The 16139-nt window shown below is 42.2% G+C and overlaps 1 protein-coding gene across 3 annotated transcripts in view; it reads right to left on the minus strand.

The window, feature by feature from the left end:
- The window catches only part of SDK1 (sidekick cell adhesion molecule 1), a 647669-nt gene that overhangs the window by 609645 nt on the left and 21885 nt on the right, over positions 1-16139 (minus strand). The gene's annotated exons all lie outside the window — the stretch shown is intronic.

The following is a 16139-nucleotide window of genomic DNA, read 5'->3' on the forward strand; positions in this document are numbered from 1 at the left end:
AATTTAACACCTGGACTGAGGCAGTTTGACTGGGGTATATTCAAGCTGAAATTAAAATCAACTATATTTTTAAACTACAACTGAAAATATTAAAATTACAATGCTAATCAAATCAAGCCACAATCTTTGTTTTTACAACACTAATTCAAATGTCATTAGTTTCCACATGCCCAAAGGATTTATTGGGAACTGTCCTAGACTTTACTGGAAGTTCACACCAGATACAAGTTCTGCATTCACTTTCCTGTGTATAGCATTAGGCAAAAAATTTAAAGTTTCTAAATATTATATGTAAAGGACTTAATGCTCTTCCATTTCTTTACGAACATTAACAGCATGTGCAATGACCAAACATGACGATAGGCCCTCCTTTACCAAACTCATAGCCAAGGCTAAAAAAAAGTTTGAAACCTGTTTCTTGTAGTTACCTGTTTCTTTAAAACAAAGCATTGCCGCAACCCTATAATCTTTGTTTCTGATAGAACTATTGCACACACACACACAGAAACAAAGGATAATTCAATAATTCAGTAAGCACTCCAGTGTTTTTACTCTAATATTACAGTTGACAACACAGATTTATGAAAGTTGGGATTTGCATTCATGATTACAGAAGGAGTTTATACTTTTGGCTCTGCCCTAAATAAGCTAAAATGAAACCTCCCTTAGATGCATTAACAAATTTAAAATATGCTTAGAAATCTGAAACCCAGCAGTACGTAAATGTAGATCACAAAAATAGTTTTGACTTTTTCCCACGTTACTCCATGACATATCATACAAAATAATACATTAACGTACCTATCTTAAATTAAAATGAAAAATAATCCAAACTATGATATATCATTTGGCTTCTGAGTGACATCTTATTGTTTATGATGGTCACTATTTTTCAGCTGCTTACTTCAAGTGTCACTCCTTCCACTCAGTTTCTGAAACCTAACAAAGAAGCAGGGGGAATATGTACATGTGTAGAATAGCTATTATGGTCCAAATGGGAAGCTAAAATTATTAAACCACAGTGCAATTTTTCACATTATACAAAATAGACATCTAATGAAGAAAAAAAGGAAATAGATAGCTAATGAATTTTGAAGAGATCAATTTAAAACAAGTTAATATGATTAACTGAAATAAACATCTACTGTATTTGGCAATTTGATGTGTCTAGAATCCAGTTAAGCATTGCATAAGCAATCCTTCAAGAAGTACTAATAATCATCAATGCAGAGGTTAGAAGTTTCAACACAGTAACTATCAGAAGGATCTTAATACAGTGGAAATTCTCAAAAGTTAAAGCAGATAACGAACTGGGAATAAGCAACTCATAAAAATGAAGAGAAAGGAGGACTTCAAAATGAATATTATGAAAACTGACACATTAGAAGGCCTATGTTAAGAGAACACACTATGCACACATCTGAAGGTTACAAATGCCATTTTCTGCATCTTAACTCCGCTTTCAGGGTATTTTCTTTCTTCCTTGCTCAAAGCACTGCTTCAGACAGTTCCCCTGTTGATTCTCTCAGTTCTACTTGTGCCAAGTGACAAGTGTTTGGGGGGAAATGAATGCTAAGCTATTGCTGCTGGAACAGTATTTCCCATCTTACACTGCACCCTGAAGGCCATTCTTCTGAACAGCCAGATGACAAAAAAGGCCAAAAGAGAGATAATTATTTAACCTGACCCCAAGTGACAAGAAACATCCCTCAAGATATGTGAAAAATCAACCTGTGTAGCAAGAATACTAAAGAGCCAGTCAGAGATTTTAAAATATCATTTTGAAACAAAAACTGAATTATGTAAGAGACCAAAAATAGCTATAAAAATAAGTTAATCCACAACTTCTGTCTTACATATAAGTAATAATTTGTCTACAAAAATAATAAAAGTAACATCACTTCACAAAGTAGAAAATTGCTTTTCCTTTCCCTAATGATATAATGCCTACTGCCTTTGCAAGCTGGGAATTAATCCACTTTGTCATGCATTGATGGGTGACACAGAACAGTTCTACTATATGTATAGACTTTGGTGTTACATTAACTCAATATTCAATGCAACTGACAACTGAATGGGCTAGCTGTACCCAACCCCAACAGTCACTGACAGATGGGGAATAAAGATTGTGGAGTATGCCATAATTTACCAAAGCACTGAAGCCTATTCACTTCATGCTGCAATGATTTCCAAGTAAACACACCACAAGTACACCATTAATACAAAGAAAATGACAGCCAACGCTTATTCCACAATAGTGCACATTCATACAAGAGCTGGTTTATTCAGGAAGTGCTATGACAATAACACTTTGAAAAAACACAGAAAGTTCCTAAAAGAAGATATGCATTTGCTCATTTCAAAGTTAGGAAATCTAAAAAATGTACAGTACAAATATACAGAATGAACTCTTTGCGTTAAATTCTACAAAACCTGCAGGGCATGTCTCAAATAGGCTTATTTCTTACCTGATCATTTATTACCCAACAATTCCTTTATGACTGGACTGTATTAATCCAGACTGACTAGCAGTCCTTTTGTAATGAGGCAGAGTGGCCTCCTTCTAGATCAGAGAGGGAGGGACCATTACACGCCTTCATCGTGGGCAGAGCCAAACCCACACTGCCCCCCACACTGGAAGCACAGGGGCAGGACAGGAAGTATAAAGAGAGGGACCTACGGCTCAGTTGGTGTTGGGCCAGGCAAGCAGGTGGACGTCTCGAGCCTTCTGCAGGATCCCAGATCAGCCTCTGAGTTGCACAGTGCCCTGGCAATGGAGGAGGCTGAGGGCAGCAAGAAGTTGCTAGAGCCAATGCCAGCAGACTACAGAACAGCGAGAGAGAGAGAAAGAACTGCCAGCGGAGCAACACCATTGTAGGAAGTAGCCCAGGGGAACCAGAAACTGATCTGCTTGTGCTGCTGGGAAGCGAAGCAACATGTTTCGGTTGTTCCCCTGCTGACCCAGTGGTGGGACTACCTGCCACTTGGGACCCATGGAGTGGTGGGGGGGGGCAAGGACCACCTACCCCCTCTCACCAACAGCCCACACTTGGGGCCAGTGACCAACGCACCTGAGGCCTACAGCTGTGGCCATAGACTGTTTGTTGCTTTACCCTGCCCACAGGGCCAGAGTATATAGACCAGTGGTCCCCAAACTTTTCACGTCATGCCTCCCCTTACCCTTGTCTGTGCCCTCCCCCCCCCCCCCGGAGCCAGGGTCGGAAGCGCGGCCACGACTTCGGGGGTGGGGGGTGCAAACAGAGGTAAGGGGGCCAAAGCTGGGGCTGCAACTGGGGGCGGGGTTGGGGCCAGGAGCAGAGCCACAGCTGGGGGATGAGGCTGGGGGTGGGGCTGCAGCAAAGGGAGCAGAGCCATGGCTCAGGGCCCAGGCTGGGAGCCAGGAGCCAGGGCCATGGCAGGGGGTGGGAGCAAGGGCCACCGCTGGGAACCAGGGCTTGGACTCAGGGCTGGTGGCAGAGCAGGCCTGGGGGGACTGGCCCGGGCCCTGCTGCACCCCCTTGAAAGTTCCTCCACACCCCCATTTTGGGGACCACTGCTATATAGTTCCTCTGCACCCCCAGTTTGGGGATCACTGCTATATAGACTGCTTATTTACTGTCTGCTCCAGCCAGGAGGCTGTGGCCATAGACTGTTTGTTGCTCTACCCTGTCCAGTAGGCCAGAGCCTATAAATTAATTATTTCCTGTCTGCCCAGCTGGGAAGCTGTGGCTATAGACTGTTTCAGAGTAACAGCCGTGTTAGTCTGTATTCGCAAAAAGAAAAGGAGGACTTGTGGCACCTTAGAGACTAACCAATTTATTTGAGCATGAGCTTTCGTGCTCAAATAAATTGGTTAGTCTCTAAGGTGCCACAAGTCCTCCTTTTCTTTTTATAGACTGTTTGTTACTCTACCCTGGTCAGAGGCCCAGAAACCCAACGGTTGGTGTCAGCCACGAAGAGACAGAGTGGCATCCCTCCAGACTCGACAGAGAGGGACCATTACATGTGGTGTAGAATGTGGGCAACGCCACACCCCTGAGATAAGGGACTGAGCCTAAGGCAGAAGTGAACTACCCAACCATAAAGAATGGACGTCAAAAAATTAAGTGGCTAGCCAAGAGCCAGCAGCAGCAACTTGTGGCACAGCTTCAGCAACAACACCAACTCTTGCAACAAAACGGTAATGAGCAGCAGCAGCTGGTCTGAGAGTTGGGGGCCCAACATTGGGAGCAGCAGCTACAATGTTTGTAACAACTCTCTGACCTGCTACCTAACCCCGGAGGCTCAAACCCCAGAGAAGCAGCACCACTGGCTGTCCCCGCCGTACCTGTAGGCTTGGTGAAGATGGGGTCCAAGGACAACCCGGATCATTACGTTTGAGCAGGTTACCTCAGCTGCCAAGTGGCCCCGTATCTAACAGGCCTGGCACAAGCAGCATACCGCTAGGGGTGCTGGGGGCATGGCAGCACCCCCTGGCTTGAAGCGGTTTGCATCATATACAGGGTTTACCGTTTTTTTCAATGGCTTTTAGCACCCCACTGTAAAAATTGTTTCAGTGCCACTGCCAGTCAAGGAAGCCCAATGGCAGTTGAAAGCTCTCGACGTCACACCTGAGACATTCTGGTGACGATTCCGGGGAAAGACCTACCTGCCCAGCACCTGGCCAACAATGGTAGTGCAACAGCTAAAAGTCGCATGCTGGTGGTGACTACAGCCTGAGCAGCACTCCAGCACCAAAGATGCGGACGAAGTGGCACTCGAACAATTTACAAATGTTCTCCCACTCTGAGAGAGGGCTTGGATCCTTCACCACCATCCGACAACATTGAGAGCAGCCGTCTCCCTGACGTAAGACTTTTTGTTGACAGAGACCGCTACGACCCCGGTGCTTGCCCTGTGATACCAGTGATGACCCTACTGCGGGAAGAGAGGACTCAGGCTTAAAAGAACGACTCTTGGCCCAGCCCGAGATGCCCCAACAGGAGGGATGTCATCCATGCTCAGCGCTCACCCCTGGCATCTTGCAGAGGTCCCGACGTGGTGGGAAGATCCCCATCCCTGGGCCAGCCCACACACTCACCGAATCCTGAAGATAGGCTCAGGTGGCCTGAAATCAGCCCATTTCATTTCGGGCCATTTCGGGCACCTGCAATGCAAGTGTTCAATGATGGACTGCAGCTTTGGCCATGTCTGGACTGGGGAATCGCGGGCCCACAAACAGCCCGCTGGTAACATGACCATCCCCTTGGACATGGAAGGGCTGTGAGCAGTGGTGAGCCGACGCTTGTCCGTCAGAATCTTGTCAGAACATCAGATACATCCCTTGGGGTTATTTGGCTCCAGTGCGTCAATGGAGATGTGAGGCAATACCCTAGTGCCTGGGTCAATATGACAGTGAATGGGGTGATGTGGATCATGATGGTAGGCTGGCACTGAAGCTAGCATACCCTGTCATCCTATGGTGTGACTGGTAGGAATTTGCAGAACGTTGGGACCCCACATGCTGAGATGGCCTTCAAGAGAGATTCCCTCAAAGGAGCAGATGAGCCTCCCAAGCACCCTGATCTGGATGACCAGACAACCTGGGAGACTAACTGCGACTGCCACCCACTTGCAAAGAGTCCCCGAGTTTGGGAACTGACTTCAACGGGACCAGTGGGAAGGCCCCACACTCAGCTGGGCCTATGAACTGTTGGCTTGTATCAACAGGGAAGTGACTGAACCCCATCAAGTGATGCAGGACCCTGGCTTTCAACTGACATGTGACAGCCTTTACCGCATCTACTGTGACCCTCAGATCCAAGACACTCAGACCCAGTTGGTTGTACCACAGTGCCACCAACATACAGTCTTTAAGCTTACCCATGATGACCCTGTAGCAGGACATCTAGGACAAGTGAAGACTTTAGCCCAAACATTGACCCGCTTCTTCTGACCAGGGATACACCAAGATATAAAGGATTCTGCAACTCTTGCCCCAAATGCCAACTTGTGGCCCCACAAGGAGTACCAAAAGCCCCCCTCTTACCATTGCCAGTGATCGAGACCTCATTCAAGAGGGACACCATGGACTTCATGGGGCCCCTTACAAAGAGTGCCGCAGGATTCAAGTATATCCTCATCATCCTAGACTATGCCATCCAGTTCCTGGAAGCTATCCCCCTGTGGAACATCACAGCCTCAACCATTGCTGGGGGACTCCTTAAAATCTTTCCCCAGGTAGGCCTCTCCGTGAAATATTGACAGATCAGGGCATGAATTTTATCTCAAGACTGCTCCAATAGATTTGTGATTTTTTTAGGGATAAAGAAGTTGCAGAAGTCCATTTACAATCCACAGACCAATGGACTGGTGAAGCATTTTAACCAGACCCTTAAGGACATACTACAGAATTTCCCTCCAAAGGAATTTTGCCAGTGCGTTCAGCTTGTCCCACCCCTGTTTCTAGCCATTCAAGAGGTAGCCCAGTCTTCGACAAAGTTCTCCCTCTTTGAGTTATTATATGGTCAGCAGCCATGGGGGCTGCTAGACCTTATGCAAGAGACCTGGGAACAAATGCCATCTCCATTCCAAGGCCTTCTTCAGTATGTCTTACAGCTGCAAGGGCATTTGATCCAAGCAAGGGACTTGGTCAAAGAAAACCGCCAGGCCATACAGGGAACTCAGGAGCTGATGTACAACAAGGGAGCTTGAAGACGAACCTTTGAACCCAGCAAGAAGGTCCTCCTCCTGCTTCCCTTGAACAAATCAAAGCTCCTGGCCCGATGAAAGGACCTTATGAAATTATTCGCTGGGTGGGGCCGGTCACTTATGAAATACGGCAACCTGACTGATGGAAGAAATGACAGATTTATCATATTAACCTCTTAAAGCCGTGGCAGTAGCATGAGGGTTGCTAATTGCCCATATCTCCCTGAGCCAGATCTGGGTCCCCAGATCCCCAACCAACAGACTCTGGAAACCCGCAACTGGGGGGACACAACCACCAAAGAACAGTGGAGGCAGGCCCAGAGTCTATTGAAGCCTTTCCCCAAAATCTTCACACCCCTGCCAGGCCAAACTTCCCTCGCCCATCATACCATTATTAACAAGCCCAGGAGAAGTCGTCCACGAGACCTCCCAACCCCTTCTATGACAGATGCGTGAGATAGTGGGAAAGGAGGTTCAAACCATGGTGGAGCTAAAAATAATTGAGAAATCCCAAAGCAAGTGGCACGGTCCCATTGTTCTGATCCTGAAACCAGATGGGATCTTAGATTTTGCATCAATTTCCAAGGGTGAACCCCATCTCGAAATATGATGCATACCCGATGCCTTGAATCAATGAGCTGCTCAATCGACTCGGTGACACCCAGTTTATCACCACCTTGGATCTCACAAAGGAATACTGTATTGGCAAATCCCACTAAATTCAAGCTCTAGAGAGAAAACAGCCTTTGCCACACTGACCGGGCTATACCAATTCACACGGATGCTCTTCGGTCTCCATGGAGCCCTACTGACCTTCAGTGGCTGATGGACTGTGCCTTACAGCCCCAAAGCACCTACTCTGCTGCCTATCTAGATGACTACAGGAGCCACTAAGAGGACCATCTTAACCAGGTTGCAGCCTCCACACCACTGGGCTGATGGAATAATAAGGTCCATAAATCCATGACGTTGGGTCTCTTCTCTATAAAACCTTGGAGGCAGACTAAACCTATCAATCAGTGACAGGGGAGGTATGGCTCCACCTCTGACAAACTGCCAGTTAAAACATTTCCATAGCCTAGGAAAACTGTTCATTTTATATTGGTAAGGAAAAATTAAGCATTATGACTAAACAGAACAATCCTCCTGCAGAGCAACAAATTGAATGAAAAAACAAACTCTTGAGTACCAATTAATAATCCCACATCGTTCCCCAGGTAACAGCCCATTCAGGGTGGGGTGGATTTGTGGACTTCATTATTCTAAAATAGTAAATTTTCAAGTAAGGCAGAGATAATTTTCCTATTTTTATTCATAAAAATGTCCACAGATTCATGACAGTAGAATTTTCACAGCAGTGTCCACTGGAGTGGAGGAGGGTCAACTATCTACAGTTATGAAGAGATTCAAAAGACAACAGGCCTTTCCTAATAGTTACTGGGTTACTACAGTGAGGATCACTCATCTACAAAGGACAACGTCAGTCAATGAGTGATGTCCAGATGGCTGAATTTGAAGAACATATGACTAAATGGCAGCTTTACAGATTTCCTCATATGAGGCATATAATCTTCCTGCTCATGAAGTTGCCACAGTTCTGAGAGAGTCAGTTCTGATATTGGAAGATGAAGTTACACTTTTTGAATTGCATGTCAAAACCATACAATACCTCAGCCACCTAAAAATGGATGATTTTGAAACCTTTCCCTTTGACACGAAGTAAGAAAGCACAAACAAAACATTTGTCTTTCTGAACTGAGCTGCACGGTGAATATATGTTTGGAGAGCTCTGTGGATGTGCAAAGGATGCCACAATTTCTCTTTGCACTGGAGCTGGGGAGAAGGATGGAAGGACAATCTACTGTGCTCTCCAGAACCTGGAGTTAAACGTTCATATGAAGATAGGATCAGTTCTGAGTACCAGCATCCAAACCTCAAGAGGCTCAGATGGGAGTGGCTATTCTGGCAGAACCTTCTATTGAAGCACTGGTGACCTTGAGAGTAGTGTTTTACCCTGTCATGTTATATTTACTTCCTATTTAATATAATTACTCTGTTGAATATATTGTGTGTGTTTGTGTTATTTCTTGGGAGTATCCAACTATCTGGCAAGTAAATGACGGTTACCCTGTGGTTACAATTTTCCTTCCAACCTGCCCTAGTGACTCTACCAGGAAGGTGCAAGGTGGGGGTCAGGATCCAGATGAACCCAGGCCTGTCCAACAAAATCCATAAGGAGACTGGGGTTAAAGGAGGTAACCAGACGGATAAAGGCGCTACACTAGTAAAAAACAAACCAGGAATTTCAAATGATCTTACATGGGCAAAATTTCTCACAATGAACTAATGGATTAGTTCTTCCAGAGGCTCAGCTTATGATTGACAGCTTTAAAGATTGCCCCACAAACTGAGCAGGATCAAATCTTGCTGTGAGAATTTCAGGATGTACCTTTCATAAAAGTAAACTGTAATCATTTTCCTAACTATTTTAAATACACCTAGTGTGCTAGGAAATATTTGTTTAAAAAAAGACAATGTAAGAGACGATTACAATATTTTGTGATATACTTCTAAAAAACAGGTGTGTGCCATGCCTATTGTTTCAATGACATTCATGCATAATGCCACAAAAAATACTGCAACTCTTACTACTCCCTTTTAGAAAAAGAAAAAATCTAACGTCTTGGGGATAATAAAAATGACTTGACAGAAAGCATAGCACAGAAATTACTGCTTTTGATCTTTTGCCTCTTAGTGTTATCTGACATTTTTGAAAAACAACATCTGGGATAATTCATCATGTAACAATCTTTCTGATTATCTGTTGTGAACTTGGTCTTCCAGCACAATAACAGCCCTGCTTCAGATAATGTTAGTCACAGATAGGATATTCTGTGTAGATTTCAGTTAGAGAATGACTAACGAGTTAGTTCTGTGTCTGACAGCCAGGAAGAAGGAACTTTAAACCAGCATGACAAACTTAATTTTGACTATTAGTACAAGTTTGCACAGTGCAAATGTGTGTCAAGGATGCCTTAAAATATTGACCCATAAAATGTGGAAGTTGGATGGATCAGCCTTACTTGGCATCTAAGTAAACTAAACTTGTTGTAAACAAGAGAAGTAAATAGTGTTTTCATATGTGGATGATTTATTTCTTATTGCACTCCCACACAGAGGAGAAAAGAGATATAAGGACTCACTCCCCATGTAAGCCCAAGCGGGCTGCATCATGACAAAAGCCTGTGCAAGGGGGAGAGCAGCTGCCGTCAGGCTGCTACTACACCTCCTGTGCAGATGCAGGGAAGTGGACAGGCAGAGGTGGGGAGGGGGTGGAGCTTTAGCCCTATAGCAACCACAGAGGTGAGAAGTAATTTGTACCAAGTGCAGATGCCTGTCCCCCTGGAGCAAGGGGAAAGCAAGGGTAAAACTGTGATTCTCTGAGCGCACAGGGCTGCATTACTGTTGCAAGTCTTTGCAGCATTTTTGTTTAATATATTTTTCCAAACCATACCTCCAAAAGAGAAGTGGATTTTAGATTTCTTCCTCGTAAAAGTTTGATATGCCTTTAATATGTCTTTACATGTAAAAGCACATAAATAAGTGGAAGTCACTTTACTTTCATAAAGCCCAAGTAATCAGTCTTTATGCAGGCAAAGTATTGGGGGAATGAAATCCACCACCACCTCAAAAAGTCAGGGGTAAGCCCCCCACTTAGATGCTTTGCCAGTTTATAAACTGAAACAACGCCCACATACAAGGCATTAGGACATTGTATCAGCATAAATGCATCCCCTGTGGCCCCTCCCCTTTGAAACCTCCATTGCCTCCCTCTTCATCAGTCTATGTGATGCCAGCCTGGACTCTGCACCACAGTGGACAAGAAGTGAGAAGACTTCCTAGTAGAGCCAATCTGCTGGCAGCCCCCTCTACAAGGCTTAAGTGGTGGAAAGGGCCTTCACACTAAGGTAAATTCAAATGATAGCTCTCTTCTTATAGAAAAAGTCTTTCTTTTCTCTCTGTAATAATAATACCTAGCTCTTGTACGGTACTTTCATTCATAGGTCTCAAAGCACTTTACAAATGTGGTTAGTATTATTATCCCAATATTAGAGATGGCAAAACTGAACAAGTGACTTGCCCAAGGCCACCTACAAGCCAGTGGTAGCTCTGGGAGTAGAACCCAGATTTCCTGAGGCCCGCTTCAGCACTCTATACCCTAGGCCACACTACAAACAATCAGTAACTTAAGTCAGCTATTCATTAAGTGTTATTTTTGCCCCATTTCTTGTATCTTCTTGAGAGTATCTTAGTCCATAAACATTCTTTTAAAAATGGCTATAAACAAAAACAGTACCAGTATAACTGAACAGCATAAATTTTGTGTGCGTGTGTGTATAATTGGTATACATAAATATATTCTACTTTCTTTCAAAAAATTGTAAATGCTTTTGTTTTCCTCATTAATTCCTTGACATTTTCCTTTAAAAAAAAATACAAAAAGCACTGGGCATGTTTCCTATGTACACAATACTAAGGGGATACAAGAATTTGTTGTCATAACCACAATATTCTGAACTAATAGATGTTGATCTTTACCTAATTTTGAATCTCAGAATGGAAGAGTTATGATGCATGGTAGAAAATAGTCTGTACCAGGAATAAAAGGGGTTGATCACCCAGAGAAAAGAGTTCTTCAGTTTTGCTCAGAAACTAATTGTAACCGCATTGCTTGGCCATCTGCACAGAGACCCTGGAACACTCCTCTCTGCCTTTTGGTCTATGAGGTTCATTACCCAATTGACTTGGAGAATAGTTTTCTTGGTAACACCTGAGTCATAAGAGTCTACTCTTGAAGGCTATCAGTCTTATCCTTTGAAAGGTGTCTAAAGAGGTCTAAAGGACAATGATTTATCTGGAGCAGCCTACTCTCTCTTCAAGCAGTAATGATAGTGTGCTGAAATGTAAAAAAGTAGAATTGCTTTTCTGGCCAGCCAAGGTATGTTCTCTGTCTGCCAACCTTCCTCCTCTAGCAACTCATCTTTCAAATTAAGAATGTGCTTAATCAGCATATATACCTTATCACTTGTTAAAGAGTATAACTTCAAAATATATCTGGGGTGGCTTATAATAAAACACTATAATCCCCTCTTACATTTAGCATAAACTGGTCATAAAGGATTTCCCCCTTATCAGGGTTGTTGGTTCTTGTACCACCACTTGTATCTGCTGAGTTCACATTTTTTATTATTTGTATTATGTTAACAACCAGAGATGCAAATAAGATCAGGGTTCCATTGTGCTATGAACAATACAAACACATAGAAAGAGACAGTCACAAAGAGTTTACAATTTAAATAGACAAAATAGACATGCTATCCCTATTTTACAGATGGGGAACTGAGATACAAAGAGATTAAGTGTTTTGCCTAAGATAACAAAGAAAGTCTGTGGCAGAGTCTTATTCCACTACAAAGCCATCCTTCCTCCTATCATCATTCCTATTTATCATCCATATCTGTATTATCATCTTTTGCTGTATTATCAGCAACATCCACATGATGACGCTGAAATAGTGGAAAGGAATTTATGTTCCTGTAGAGAGCTGATCACCGTGGTATAATTGCTGATATGCTCCCCCCAACACACACACACACCCCAACAGACAAATTTGGGAAAAGGGAAAACAGAACTTACAGGACAAAATGGCTTTCTATCCATCCACCCTGTCTTTTATGCCACACTCATCTGAGAGCCTTAAGAATTCTAAAACTTCAGGCAAAACTTTGCATTGACAGATCAGGATCAAGGCCACAAAAGAAAAGAACTAAGGGAAATATACCATGCAGGAATTAACCCCTTTCTCCATGTCATCACCATCATTGCTAAGTGGGTCTATCTTGAACTAAAAGCTTAGCCTACAAGTCATTATCTGCAAAAATATCCAGGACCTTATTTGCATGCAAAGGAAAAAAGAATCCAGCAGCATAATCTTACACTAGGAAAATGTTTTCAGTTTTTTGGATGACTTAGATGTATTATGATACATTTTGTTGTTTTATTACATTTCCCTATAACTTTTGCTTATTTGTTATTTTGTTCAACAACATTTTAAAAAATTGCAAAACAAAGAGTTTTTTAAAGTATCAAGCTATCTGACGAAGGACTCCCTTTCTAAAAGCACTGGCAGTTCCTAATCTTTTGTGTGATATAGCCACATCAACTTCCATGAACAGCATAGTAAGCAACCAAGAAAACAGAACTGATTCACATCCAGGAGTTTCCTTCAGAAAGGGTTCACCTTACTCCACTAGCTACTACATCTACAGCAGAACTGATGTACCAACAACCTACTGAGCTCAAAGCTTCTTCTATCATACACCAACGTGGGACTTCATATAATCACAGATTCCAGTGCCAGAAAGGACCACTGTGATCCTATAGTCTGATTTCCTGTAACAGTATAACACAGGCCATAGAACTTCCCCAAAATAATTCCTAGGGCACATCTTTTAGAAAACATCCTATCTTGATTTTAAAATACTCAGTGATGAAGAATCCGCGATGAACCTTGGTAAATTGTTACAATGGTTAATACTCTCACTGTTAAAAATGTATGCTTTATTTCCAATCCGAATTTGTCTAGCTTCAACTTCCAGCCACTGGATTGGGTTGTACCTTTCTCTTCTAGACTGAAGAGCCCATTATTAAATATTTGTTCTTCTTATCAATACTTATAGACTGTAATCAAATCACCCCTTAACCTTCTCTGTTAATCGAAATACACTCAAAGAGCTCAATCTATCACTATAAGGCGTGCATTCTAATCCTTTAATCATTCTTGTGGCTCTTCTTTAAACCCTCTCCAATTTATCAACATCCTTCTTGAATTGTGGGCACCAGATCTGGACACAGTATTCCAGCAGCCGTCACACGAGTGCCAAAAAATACAAGCAAATAACCTCTCTAATCATACTCGAGATTTCCCTGTTTATGCATCCCAGGATTACATTAGCTCTTTTCACCATAGCATCACACTGGGAGGTCATGTTCAGATTTGGGGCCTTGCAGAATCAGTGCAACCATGGGCATTAGCACACTAAGTCTATTTCCACTGAGTCAATGGACAAGAAGCTATCCTCTCTTTGACTCAAGAGATGATTATCCAGCTTCTACCCATTTAAGAAAAAGCAGAACATACTGCACCTGGACAATTACCTCCACACAGTGTGTTCCAAAAAGAATGAGGGAAAAATAAAACTTCATTACAGAACATCCAAAACAAACCTACTTAATCCTTTTAAAAAGTAAAAGATTGGTGAGGAAATTACCAAAGGTAATTCTAATTACATAGAGAGAGTGTGCGCACTCGTGCTTAGCCAGATTGTGAGGAGATCTGAAAACAAATCAAGAGGGTTAGTCGGTCACCTTTAGAGAGAGCGGGATGATCATGTCACAGAAATGTTTTCCCCTTCTCCATCGGCTGGTAGGACAATTTATATCACTGTGATGGCTTGTGTAGATGGAAGTACCAGTTCTTCAGAAGGAACACATTAGCTGTGTTACAAAAATAAAACAAAAACAACTACCTGTGCCAATTTCCAGTTCCATAATACTTGAGAATTCTAATTGACTGAATGGATAAATATGTTCTGCTTGATTTTTGGATTTGTTTAATTACATGTCTGAAATTTTCTTTAGCATAAAACAATTAACTACTTCACTTTGTTGAGACAATTGATTCCCCATTAATTATTTTGGGTGGGGGAGATGTTGGGGAGTGAATTTCATTACACAGTGATGGAAGTGGCAGGACTGGCTAGAAATAGGCATGGTATAGACAGTGCTAGTTTCTTTTTAGCAGTTCTGTCAACAAACTTCACCCCTCCTAACCTCCAACACTTCTACTGTTCCAAGAATATGCAATGTTATCAAGCAAAATTATATTGCACTTCAGGAATTTAGAAAAAAGTCTAATAGGGACTAGTTTGAGACTACCAAACTCATTCAATTATGACCTAACCTATGTTTGAAACCAAGTCTCCAGAGATAAAAGGTGAAATCATAAATGCTTTTAGGTGCTAGCCTATTCAGATTGGTAGGTCCTTCCCCACTACACCTTGTAACCTAGGGCCTTGTCCTTATTAGAAAAATGCACCAACCATTGCAAACACTTCAGAAATGAAGCAGAGCTGAGGAGGAAAATCTCCCCAAAAGGGAAAATGTAGCCCTGAAACATAGCTGAAAATTAAATGGACATGTGTTGACAGAATTCCATCCTCATGTATAGTTTTCAAATGCACAAAAGTACATTCAAGTACATCCATTCAAGACATTTTTTTATTTTTTTAGGATTTAGTTGATCAACTAGTCACTTAAATCCATCAGTTAAACTTCCAAATGTATTATGTTAAATGTCCACTCTGTATTTCAATCATTTTAATTTTAAAAAATAAGACTGTAGTATAGCTGAACTGCCAGAGGGTACTACATTATATCAACACATACAATCATTTGTGCAACATAAAAGGTGGGATTTTCAAAAGCACAATGTTGGACTAACTCTGTTCCCACTGAAGTCAGTGGGAGTTTTACCAACACTGCACACTTTTGAAAACCTAAACCTATACTTAAGTATTAGTGAGCAGGCTGTTAACATTGAATCTCATGGGCAAAATATATTTTTGTACATGTTTGGCAACATACAGGTAAGCCACAGGATTGGCAACAAAGTAGGGAACGAAAAATATTCTAGTAACATTAAACAATATTTTCTATTTTTATAGCAAAACAGAGTAAAATAATACCTCTGAAATGAGAATAGTAATATGTAAAATACAATACACAACACCATTGTGAGAAGCCAAATAATAATGCAGAGAGGTCTTGCAATAGCAAGGTGGGTTTTAATGCAATAAAGTATTTGTTAAGAAATAAAGGTAAAAAGCACACTAAAAGAGAAACTCTTTCCCTCCCAACTGTATAGCCCAGTGGGGTCAATCCTGCAAGGCTCTGTGCACTAATTCCCACTGAAATCAATTAGAGTTCCAAGAATGGAGCATTTGACAGATCAAGCCATAGATCTGCAAAGGCATATGGAAGCCCTATTTAGAACAAAATATTTTATTGTAACAGCTATTTAATAACAGGTTTCAGAGTAGCAGCCGTGTTAGTCTGTATTCACAAAAAGAAAAGGAGTACTTGTGGCACCTTAGAGACTAACAAATTTATTTGAGCATAAGCTTTCGTGAGCTACATCTCACTTCATCAGATGCATTCAGTGGAAACCAATTAATTAACAATTAAGTGTCTACAAGTAAACATAGCTAGATACTTCAAGCCTCCAACTTAAGAAATGCTTGGCACCTCCCTAGGGCCGTGGTTCCCAACCAGAGCTATGTTTACCCCGGGGGTATGCAGAGGTCTCCCAGGGGGTACATCACCTCATC

The sequence above is a fragment of the Caretta caretta genome, chromosome 10 (genome assembly GCF_965140235.1).
Source record: "Caretta caretta isolate rCarCar2 chromosome 10, rCarCar1.hap1, whole genome shotgun sequence".
Lineage (NCBI taxonomy): Eukaryota > Metazoa > Chordata > Testudines > Cheloniidae > Caretta > Caretta caretta.